This window comes from Achroia grisella, unplaced genomic scaffold, assembly GCF_030625045.1.
Source record: "Achroia grisella isolate CSIRO2021 unplaced genomic scaffold, CSIRO_AGI_Agris_v1 utg546, whole genome shotgun sequence".
In the NCBI taxonomy this organism is placed as follows: Eukaryota; Metazoa; Arthropoda; class Insecta; order Lepidoptera; family Pyralidae; genus Achroia; species Achroia grisella.
In genome coordinates this window covers 1,291,331-1,303,691 of record NW_026712931.1, presented here as the reverse complement: position 1 = coordinate 1,303,691, position 12,361 = coordinate 1,291,331, and the positions used below count along the sequence as shown (strand labels likewise).

General features: G+C 29.7%; 1 protein-coding gene across 1 annotated transcript in view; it reads left to right on the top strand.

The window, feature by feature from the left end:
* Positions 1-7,833: 7,833 nt before the first annotated feature.
* Positions 7,834-12,361, top strand: part of LOC131848141 (ATP-binding cassette sub-family G member 1) — a 73,284-nt gene continuing 68,756 nt past the window's right edge. The window contains exon 1 of the mRNA XM_059197905.1: positions 7,834-8,197. The gene's annotated coding sequence lies outside the window, so the exon portion shown is untranslated. The remainder of the gene's footprint in view (positions 8,198-12,361) is intronic.

Sequence of the window (12,361 nt, the reverse complement as noted above, 5' to 3'; positions counted from 1 at the left end):
GATGGAATCTAGAGATTGGATTGTACAATAGATAGTATGTTAACATAAATGGTTTCATTTTACATATGGGTTTTATACGACTAAGTACGTTCTCCAATGTGTTTTTGAAATCTTATTTCAAAAAGTAATAACTGAGTTTCTTGCCTGTTCTTCTTGGCCATTCATTTCAAAGTGATGTTAGATTTGATTTTTTATAAATGTTTATAATAATAAATCTCCATAATAAAGATATTTTGATTTGATTTGATTATTTTGGCTTACCAGATCGCTTGGTTACAATGAAATCCTTATCTGACACCCATACTCATCAGTAGGACGATAAGGGGTTGACACGGTGATGATGTTTTATTTATTAGATTTTTTGATGGATTATTTAATGGATTAATATGATATTAAGTAGTCGCTTGCGCTAACGGCATACGCTGCCGGGGCGACTGAGCAAGAGGACAGGTTAGTTAGACTATAAAGGGAAATTTAAATTAATAATAAATAAATATAAAATAAATTACCAGGGGGTAATTTATTTTAGGGGGTGGTGATTTGATTTTGGTACAATGGCGACAAAGAACCCAAAATTTTATGTTTCTAGACCCATAAAAGACCAATGAATTAATTTTTGAATAGATTGTAAAGTACTATAGACATATTTAGTATGAGACGCAAATGTTTTTCTTGTAATGAGATATATCTATGTTTATTTTTTACGATACTAATACCCTCTGCAATGATTAGCCCTTGACACACAGAGATAGTGACGCTTATCCATGAGTGAATAAACGCGTAATAGTAATTTTGCTAAGATTAATTGTGTTATTTTATAACGGTTATATTTTTTTTTGTTATTTTAGCGACCAATAAGAGTTATACTATGTTTATAATTATTATCGTTTGTATAATATACATATACGTCATTATGAATATTTATTCAATAAGCTGTGTTAAATAATTGTTTATTATAACTTGTGTAATATGTAAAATAATAATAATTAATTGTGACACTTACTTATATAGTCATTTACAATATTTCATTGTGTAATAACTGTTATATTTTATGAAATATACATAAAATAAATAATTTGTACGATATTATAATAAAATAAATAAAAAAAGAAGTAGCGGAAACATTAGGTGTTTCCGCACCTTCTTTTATTATTTATTTTTATTTTAAACCATGCAACAAATAAGTACAAACATACCGAGCGATATGTAAGCAAGTTAAGTGTTATATTGTGTATGTATGTCTGTATATGTGTAATATATATTTTATTTCTGTATTTTTCAGGTTACTAATGGCTTAGTCTAACGTACTTTTAAAATAATAATGTATATTGTCTTTGTGGTCAAGGTACTGACGACGGCAATCTAGAAGTCGGTGTTGCAGCACGGAAAGAGAAATTTGGCCCAGTTTGGGTGTCGAGTCAAAATGTTTCCGATTGGCCCTCTGCGTGTATCTCTTCTAATTATATTAAAAAATTCTAGTGGGTAAATAGATAATTAATGTAATAAATCATTAAAAAATATATATATACTAAATCTCTGTCAATCAAGCGATATATTCGCTTATTATTCGCGATATATTCGATTATTCGCTCGCTTCGTACCTACTTGAGTGAGGGAGCTCTATTTGGTATTTATATTATCTAAATACAGTATTATCAGACCTAAGAATATTAATAGATATTAATTCGCAGTATCAAACTGTATTAGTGTAATCTCCTAATAAAATAGGTAAATTCTTACATTGATACAAATCGCGCAGATAACCAACTTCGACAGTGGGTTAAAAACAAGGGATGGCAAGTAGCTGATGTAGTAAGGAGTAACTTAGGCTACTTTTATTTTAGAAAAATAAAGTTAAATTCCTCGCGGACGAAGTCGCGGGAACAGCTATTATTTTGTATTAAGTAAAAATATAAGTAAGTGAGTGAAAGCATGTGCAGACAAAGTCACGGCTGACAGCTAGTGTTATATAAAATCATTTGAGTAGGTACCTACTATTAATGTAGGTATACATAATACATATATCTCTGCACGGACATGACCTTAGCTGATTATGCCAGTCATGTATATGTCTAACTGTTTATTTATTATTGCTACATGATTTCATCGAGTATACCAAATAGCATGTAGTGTCTGTCCGTGTGAATTAGTTTCAATTAATAACATAAGTAAAATTGATTATAATAATTAATTATTAAAAATAGTAGATAATTATTCGAAACCATAATAATATAATACCTCAGGACAATTCACACAGCGTCATTTAGTACTACGCTAAGCAGCTTGCATTCTGGGTACTAGACAACTGATACTATTACATAGATTTTTCCCTAAATACGTACATTATATACACAATAAAACACAATCTATACAAATAATTGTATTAATGACGTACTCTTTGTGCAGTGCAAGGAATTGAACCTACAGTAATTCTTTATACCTATAAGTTCTTTAAAATTTTCTATCGTTCCGATTTTTTTTTGTGTTGGAAAGATTTAACGCGACTTCAAATATTTGCAACAAAAAAAAACATCTTGGTCATTGTAACATACGCTCGTGTTAATATTACCACAGATAACAAATACTCGTATCAACAAACAAACTCATACTTATAAATATTACTGACGACTGAAAAGTTTGTTTGTTTGGTTAAACGCTCTAATCTCAGGATTTACCTACTGGTTCTAATTGAAAAAATATTTTATTGTTGGATAATACATCGACCGGCTATAACGACGAAATATAAAATGGAAATACGACCAACAAAAGGAATATCGCGTCTTTTTGCAAAAATGTAGAAAATTTATTAATTTTTGTGATCTTCCACTTTCTTATGAGACTCCGACGAAGTTGCGCGAGTCACTTAGTCTTTTATAAAAACTAATAAAACATTTATCTCATTCATGTTTACAATACGTTAGCACCGGTTGAAATTTTGCGTATCAAAGTTATGTTAGGTATATATTATATTATCAATTTTATAAACTGCTTTCAATACTTAACGCTATCTTATGTTAATACCCTATTTACCATATCTTTATTATTACACACGTGAAAATAACTTCTAACAGATAATACAATGTAAATCAACACGAAATCTTAAATTTTAAGCCCTAAATTAATGTCTTTTTAATATAAATGTTATTTTGTTGTTTTGTGGTTTTTCATGAAAACAAATAATCCATTAATATATAGGTATATAAAAACCATTATATCCTATCTACGCAATCTTAGTTAATTATAAGGAAATAAGCTAAATATTAGCGTCGTATTTTTTATTTTTTATACGATTTTTAAATTCATCGTACAATGTCAGATCGACCTCCACCCTAGAGACAATCGTGATAAACTCCTTGTGTTTTTGCCCTGATGGGCTAACTAAGCAGACTTATTGTTCTGCACATATGAACCTCTAGTAGTGCCGTTCCGCATACACCAGCACTGGCGTTTGGACCATTCCAACATTATCCAGAAAAGAAACCCAGATTAATAAATGGACTACTTTTTATTTATATTTGTAGCTGTAATTGTTAATAAACTTCCAAGTGTAAGCTTATATCTATTATAGTTATTATTATACGTAACAAAATATTTCCATCAATGTGTTGTAAATTCGTCCGACTGATATTCGATCTACGATCAATTCCTTACCTTGCCTTTGTAATTTACGTCCGCGCTTTTTCTTCTTCTCCATACTAATGATAAATTCTTCCATAAATATAAGTTCCTCGTAACTTGTATCAAATAATCATGAATAACTATACTAAATAACTAAAACTACAACATAAAAAACTTTCTTTATTTGATATAAACAAACGACTTTACCTTTACCAGACAGATAATATAATATTACCTATAGTAATTAAATCATCGGGATCCTCTCATTAAAAACAGTCTACATTTATAATTGTTTTAGGAAATCACTTGCGATGCGCATTAGTAATTCAATGTAATTTTGTATCTCGTTGTTGCGTGAACGGCATTTTTTTAATGTAAATATCTATTGTGTATGTTATATAAAGATTGAAATTATTATTAGACAACACCTTTGAATAATTCGAGGATCCAAAATAAATATAATGAAAAATTGGCTATGCTAATCCTTGTCATAAACTGTCTATTTATCTTTTTCACGAACGGATGGAGGAATTAGGGCGCAATATTCTAATTAAAAAATAAAAATAAAAAATTATCCTGTAGAAAATTAAAAAATAATATACCTAATAGATAAAAATGATATAAGAGCATAAAAGGTGTATTAACCTAAAAAGTATTTAATAAATGAATTTAAAAATAGATGGAAATGTACTGGTGTGTACAGATTTATAATACATATACATCGTCGTCGTACGTACGTCGCGGGGTACCACTGGCTCATAACACAGATAAGATAATATTATAGTAAATGATCACACAAAATATTTAAGCGAAGGGCACCAGTTTTTCTTATAGATCTTTTATTAATTTGTTGTGTTCTCTGCCATAACAGGTTAATAAAAGTTCTATAAGAAAACGTAACAATTATATATGTAAGTATAAACATAGATAAATCATAGCAATAGACTTGAAGAGTATTATTGAAAGTTTTGATAGCATCTACATATGTATTTATAATTATTCTACGTACGTATATGGATGAACTATCTTAATATTAATCCTAATGTTAATAATATTATAAACGCGAAAGTTTGTGACTATGGATGGATGTTTGTTACTCTTTCAACCAAAAACTACTGAACGAATTGTGATGAAAATTTACAGTAATATAGCTTATACATTAGAATAACACATAGGCTATAATTTAAAATGGTATTGTGTAAATTGGGTGAAATATTATAAATGGCATGTAAGTGCGATGCAAACGAAATTGAGTGGGCAGCTAATATTTTTTTAAGAATTTGAGAACACTTTATTATGCCTTAGTGCTTTCGCGTTTGTGCCTTGGGTGTACGCCCGCTCTAGCAGAGAATGTTAGGATTTTATTAAGTTTTGAAACGGTTTCTTTTTAATTTGAATTCAGCTAGTATATAAGTCAATAGCTTTCTGGATGTTTTGACACAACAAACACAATTGGACCGGTAGGTGGTATTGCTGTCTGTATGTCGGGTTAAGACGACGACCACTAGCTCCGTTAGTTAATTATTGTTACATGCATATAATTTAGATAAATTAAATTACTTGCTTACAAATAATAGTTTAGATAGCTTTGACTAATGATATGACCAATATGATGTGTTACGATAATATTATAAAATCTTTGTGACGCGAGTAGACGAGTACATCCGTGTATGTATGTTCACACATTATTCGATACACTTGGACGATTATCTAAAATCGTAAAGCTATCTGTGATACAAAATCAAAAAATGGGCACGGGTAAAAAAACAAAAACTGTCACCTTAAAAACTGCTCATGGCGGAATACTCTCCGCAAAGCGATACTCCTTAAATTTTGTTAAAAAGTTTGATTCTGAAATTATAATAGAGACCAGCAATCGCTCTTCATTGACAATGATTGATTCTTACATCCTGCAAATGTATAGTGTGGATCGAGAGCAATTTCCTACTGCATCCATTCAGAAAGTGGAATGAAGTACCTAGTAGTAAGATGTCGCTCTCTTGATAATACAGAAAGGGATTTTAAAAGCGGTACTATGGTATCTTACCTGTCGGCATTGCGCACGTGATAGTCTTGATGGTTTAGTCGTCCTTACGTTATGGTTTACGATTAGATTGACCATATCCTTGTTTGCCACCATTCTAGTATATGTAAAAACAGCCTCGAAAATTATAATATTTTTATATTTATATATATAAGAACGGTGCTAAAACTACGTGTACATATGTGTAAGACATTCGCAAAAATACGTATTTGAGATAAGTTAACAAGCAGTGATAGTAACAGTTCAAAGAGGTTAATCTCAGAGATAGTGAAATCGACGACAGAACCACAATTTGTATGAAAACTAAGAACTGTGATATATGTGATAGAACTAAGAAGTGCTATTCTTTTTCTGTTTAATTGGAATGGCAAACAAGCTGACGGCCCACCTGATGAAAAGCAATAACCATCGCCTATATATAGCACTTCGGATATTTACATGTTTACGGATGTTATCATGTGAGTACACCCTAATACTTTAGGGTGTACTCATGTATCAACTATTAATGAAAAAATAATAGTAGGTACTAGTGTACTATTTTTATTTTCTATTTTTGTTTGTACCACATGTGCGTTGTCATTCCAGAGAAGATGTCCACGCCTCTTATTGTGTAATTTCACACTTACATCCAAAACAAGCAAGATGCTTTGCACCCGAAAAAAGGTGAGAGTGCTGTATTCACAACACGACATATTAGAGTCTAGTTACTAGATAGATAGATAGATAGATAGTTAGTAATAATATTTTATTATATATAATAGGTATTCCTATTGTAATGTTATCTATATATTATTACAATACATGAAACATAAACTTTGTACCCCATTTTACGAAAATTGCACAGACGGAGGATAGTGAAATTACACACACGTGTAATTTATATAGAGAAGGAGTGCATAATGGTAATATTTTTTTTAATCCAATAAGAAAAAACATTATACTCACTACCATATGTTTGACACAGGTATACTCTTTTGTTTTTGACAATAAAACGTTAATAATGTTCAAACTTATAGTTTCATTTAATTATGGTCGAATTTCCATTGGTTATTATTAATATCGATCTTTGAAGGTTTTTTTCTTAAATTGTAACTGAGCACTCCAGTCCAGTCGAAACATAAAGAATTTCAATATTTATTTTGGTTCTAAAATTGTACAATTAAAATAATAGTACATACTAGATGTAAAATTATATTTTTGGTAATAATACTTTTTTTATATTATATTGTAATATACTCGACATATAAGTGAAAAAAGTGGCAATTTGGACTGATCCTATTTGATAGTGTTTGAAAGTGTGTCATTTATATATTTCATATTGACAGCCTCTATTTGGATACAATGTCAAGATCAAGAGCGCCTGTTGTATGTTAGTCGGCATTAGCCGCTCGTAGTGAACAAATGGCATTCCAATTTGTACAATAATATTATGACTAAAAGGACACAATTGACATAAAAAATAAATGCGTACAATAGCGGACTTATCCAAAAGAGGGATTTCTTCCAGTCAACCTTTGAGTGACTGAGAGGAATTGTAGTGTGGTATTTCTCATAATAATATAGATTAATTAATATCCTATATTATGATGTTATTTAAACAGCAACATGATAAGAAATGTAAAATTCCGTAACATATATTAAAACTAATAAAGACACCTACTTATTTCCTTAATCAATTATTACGAAGTGATAGGGTAAAGAATTCATTTTACTTTACTATATTTTTTATAATATACTTACGAACCAACTATTAATATCAATTACTATCGGACAATTTTAGGGTCATTCAATGTAACATTACATGTGGATTTGTATTAAAAACGATTACACAAAAGATATAGTTCGGATATTTTTTAAATTGATTAATTGTTTTTGATTGATTGATTCAGTTTATTTAGACGTTGTAAGTCTTTGGTGGTGAATGCGCAAAACTCTGTCATTATCTATTGGTAAATATTTCTTTCTAATATTTTTTTCAGTGTTCATTTTATTTCATAATATATTAATGTTCAATGACCATATACATGTGTGACATGTATGTTAGATAAGTACATGTAAAATGTGTAGCTAAACAAGTATGTATATGCAGTTTATTTTGATCATCGGGAGCGCATGCGCCCCTCGTACAGCGTACGTACGCATGGGCAAAATTATTCAGTCTGGCATGACAATTGACGGTATCTGGGGCCGCCGATCCAAAGCGGCCATGCCAAGAACTGCCGGTTCGGTTTAGTTAGTATACCAGAACGCGCCAAACAGCGCCGGGTGTGCGCGATATCGTCTGTCCAAACCTCGGCATTCGATATTCGAACGCGGCACCAATAAAAAACTTAGTAAATGCGAATCTATGAAAATTAAAAATATATTTTTATTGTCATTGAACTACGCAATTTATTTGTACAAATAATACTAAATAATAAATAGTGGTGTTTTGTGCTGCTTTTCGATTTCTCATTTCATCGGAGCGCCGGAGTTTCGTTTTCGAGACTGTGTTTTGTTTGTTGTGGACAAAATTAGACGCTGTTGAAAAGGAAGGTATGTAAACTTTTTTGTATTTATAGCAGTATGTTTTGTTACCTGCGGCGGTCATAATAAAAAAATATTTAAGCATAGCAAACAAGATTAATAAATAGTGTAGTGTAAATACTATAAAAATGGAGATCGTATTGTAAGTGTATTCTTATATATTTTAAAAAGAACTTTCTATATTTAAACAATTAAATTAATTCCTACTTCACAAGTCCTTTAGAAATTATATATATTTTAATTCATATATATATATATATATTTTAATCATTGTGCCCTAATGGCCTACTGACCATGACAAATAAAGACCTCAATAATCGCCAGTTTAAATGTGGTTGACACTATTCGATAAATTTTAATTTCCTACTGACTTTCAAATGATGGTAAACACTGTTAATAAGCAAAATTAATCTGAGAGACGAGAATTGGTTTATTCTATCTTACTTTAGATTTCAATTATATGCTTTTAGAAATGACGATTAATATTTGTCAAATAATTATATTTACTTAGTTATTAAAACGAATATCTTTTTTCAATTTTATATCATATGTACGTAGGCCAGATTTAATAGTTTAGGGCATTGTTACTTTGCATACTTTATTTTGTTAGGGACCAATATTTAATACATATAGAATTTCTTTTATTATAGAACATAGGAAGTGGATTAGTTTTAAAGAATTTTACGAGTTAAAATGTTAGAGATTTTTAATATTTATTTGCCAAAATTATTTTTTTTTATCAAAAGTTTATTATATTTATTTAGTTAAACGGCATGGACTAGTAGGTATTTAGACTTCATTTATAATTAATATAATTTAATTTTACATAATGCATGTAAGAGACACGTAGAAAACACAATAGATATCATTTGAATTTCAATTTAAGCAATACATTTACTATGTGCAATATTTATATTTAGATCTATTTAATATACATAACTAATATTAGTTTTTTGACTATTTTAACTATATTACTAATAACTATAAGTATTCCAGGACAATTCACACAGCGCCATTTAGTCCCAAGCTTAGCAGCGTTTGTGTTATGTGTTCTAGTCTATCGATACATATAAATATATACCTTTTTTTCTAAATGCATACATAATATACATAGAAAACACACAGATCGATACAATCATACTCATGAATACAGGTGTTTGTGCCGTGCAAGAAACCCGCAACCATTGGAGGTAAAGGGCTGTGCTCCACCGCTAGGCCACCGAGGAAATTATATTATTAATTATAAAACGACACATTAAGTTCATTAATTTAAATTATTTTTTTAATAATCATTCATTTATGTGCAATCATTGAAATGATATTGGTATAGAAAAAGAAATATAAAATCGACAAACAATTTAAATAACTTAATTGTATTTATAAAGACCATGCAATTATGGACTTAGATATTTAGTTATTGAGTCTATGTTATTAATGAAATGTCCAAACATATTTTAATATCGTGTTTGTCACTTTCATGTAAATAAAAAATATGTCGAAAAAGAAGGACAATATATTTACTTTGATTGACAATTATTATAAGGTGTTTGACATTCTTATTAGATATATCTTATTCTAATATAGCATATGCTGGTGGTCACTTTATTCTCCCAAATTTGAATTTAAATGATATAGTATTATTGTAAATATGTACAACATTAAAAAAAAATACGAGCTGAGTTTCTTGTCAGTTCTTCTCATTTCGAAATCATTCCGATCTGATGTAATAGTAACTGCCTGTAATAGACCTACATGAATAAAGATATTTTGAATATGAATTTGAATTTGAGAGAGCAACAGAGAACAGAGAGCTGGTGCGGCATGTGAAGCGGCTGAAAAAGCCAAAACATGTAAATACAGGGGTCTAGGCTCCGAATATGAATTTGTCCCATTCGGTGTCGAGACCCTTGGTCCGTGGGGTCCTAGCGCTATAAGACTTTTTAAAGAAATAACGAAAAGGTTAGTCGACATCACAAAAGACCGAAGAGCTGGCAGATATCTTGTACAAAGAATTAGTCTAGCTATTCAAAAAGGGAACGCTGCCAGTATTTTCGGAACTTTGCCTAAAGGAACCCCTTTTAATAATATATTTTAGTCATCATATTATATTTTTTTAAGATTTTTAATTTTAGGTTCTTAGTTGTACAATTAGGTTATGTAAATACTAGTAATAAATATAATTCAAATATTATTTAATGTAATAGTAAAATAATAAATCATTTGAAGATGTTATTAAATAAGTTGGGTAGTATTAAATGAGTTCGCTGTATTGTAATTTATATGCTTTTAGCAATCGTTAAGGTTTAATCCCGACTTGATCTTTGATCTTGATCCTTATGTAAATTTCGGCGGAACTTCAATTTTTGGGGAAATAAATTACACGGATTACGTACAAGTGTCTATTCATAAATTATGAATTGTCTACCATTGCTATTTGGAAGTGTAGGTAATTATTATTTTTGGTTTGAACTGTCAAACTAAGTATGCTAGTCTAGGATATTCTTAGAACACAATGAGTTTTGCTTGACACTTGAGAGTTAGCGACATAAAATATCTAAAAAAAACGTGAAAATTTGAGAACTACCTATTTAAAAAAATTAAGTGTAAGCTTTACAGTAGCGCAGTTGTATGTACTTACATTAAATTTTTTTTAATTTTGTTAAAGTTTATTATTATCATAATTATTAATTTATAATTGCCAAAATATGGACATGACGAAGTAAAAAAAGAAGTCTTAAAATTATTTTTTGTTGCAGTGTATTATTAATATTTAACCTATAAAATATTTGTGTTGCATCCGTGCATTCTTATCTCGATCACCCGCGTGTAACATGGACATCAGTAATAATGTAATGCATTATAATATCTATATTAATTATTATAGAATATAGTATCTTGTATTCCATACATATACTAAAATTGTTACTGATATAATGTACTTTATTGCCCTTGTAACGTTAATAAATAAAGATTATTACACAAAAGTTTAAACAAGGATGGGCTCTCTGAAAGAGATCTCTTCAAGCCAACCTAATGCTATGCTAGAGATGTTAGTTAGCGGACAAAGACATTGCTCGAGTTTACTTAATAGCAATATTCCGAAGTACATTTCTAAAAAAACATAAAGACGTTTAATAAAAAATATAAATAATAAGAAAGCGTTAATAAACACTGATCGCCGTCTGTAAAGTTAAGATATAAGAGAAAACTATTATTGGAGCACTTTATCCACCTAATAGGCCAAAGCAATGATTATTAGATTTTTTACTGTTTTTTACTGTTTAACTGTGCATTTGTGCCTGCTAATCTCAGAAACAACTTAACTGATTTGTATGTTACTTTAACTAATAATTTGTGGTAAGTATAACTTAAAATTTTGTTTGTTCTATTACAATCTACTTACAAAGAGATCAGTTATGGAGTATTGTTAGTTCGAATATCAGGGCGCGTAATTAGGTATGTCCGAGTTTTCATACATGTCCAACTCTCGTAAGATTTCTCAAATTCTAGAGTACTTGACATCTTTCCCGTTCTCGTGACTTATCAAATGTCATGGAATGGATATGGTATTTTCTCATATTTGATGGAGCCTTATAGTCCTAAATATTCCATCTATAGGATGGAAACGAATCGGTTTTAGCAATATTACTAATCCGATTTCCGAAGGCCAAACAAGCGAATGAACAGGTTTTTAATTTTTCTTCCTTGTAACTAAAGTACCAACGTAAATTAGTGGAATTTTAAAATGTGATATAAAAAGATACCTACTCTTTATGGTCAAATATCAGCGGTCGACTTATCTATAACTTTTTTACATACATACGTATATTATTTAAATTGTGCGTCATGGTGTTGTTAACAACATAGTTGTATTATGGAAGTTTTTATAATAAACTTCATTGTAGGTATTAAGAATGCATTAAATATTTAGATAGTTAATAGACTAAACCCATAGGTTTACACACATATGTGGAATTGATGTTGAGGTAAATGTACCTATAAACTATAAATAAATACATTATTATACAGATCGGTGGAATAAACCTGCTAAATGGTAGGTAGGTTGATGATTTTATACAATGCGGGTTATAAATTCGAAAAATTAAATAGCTACAGTGTATAACCGGAAAGATATAAAAGTAAATGGATCGGATATATATGAAACATATATAA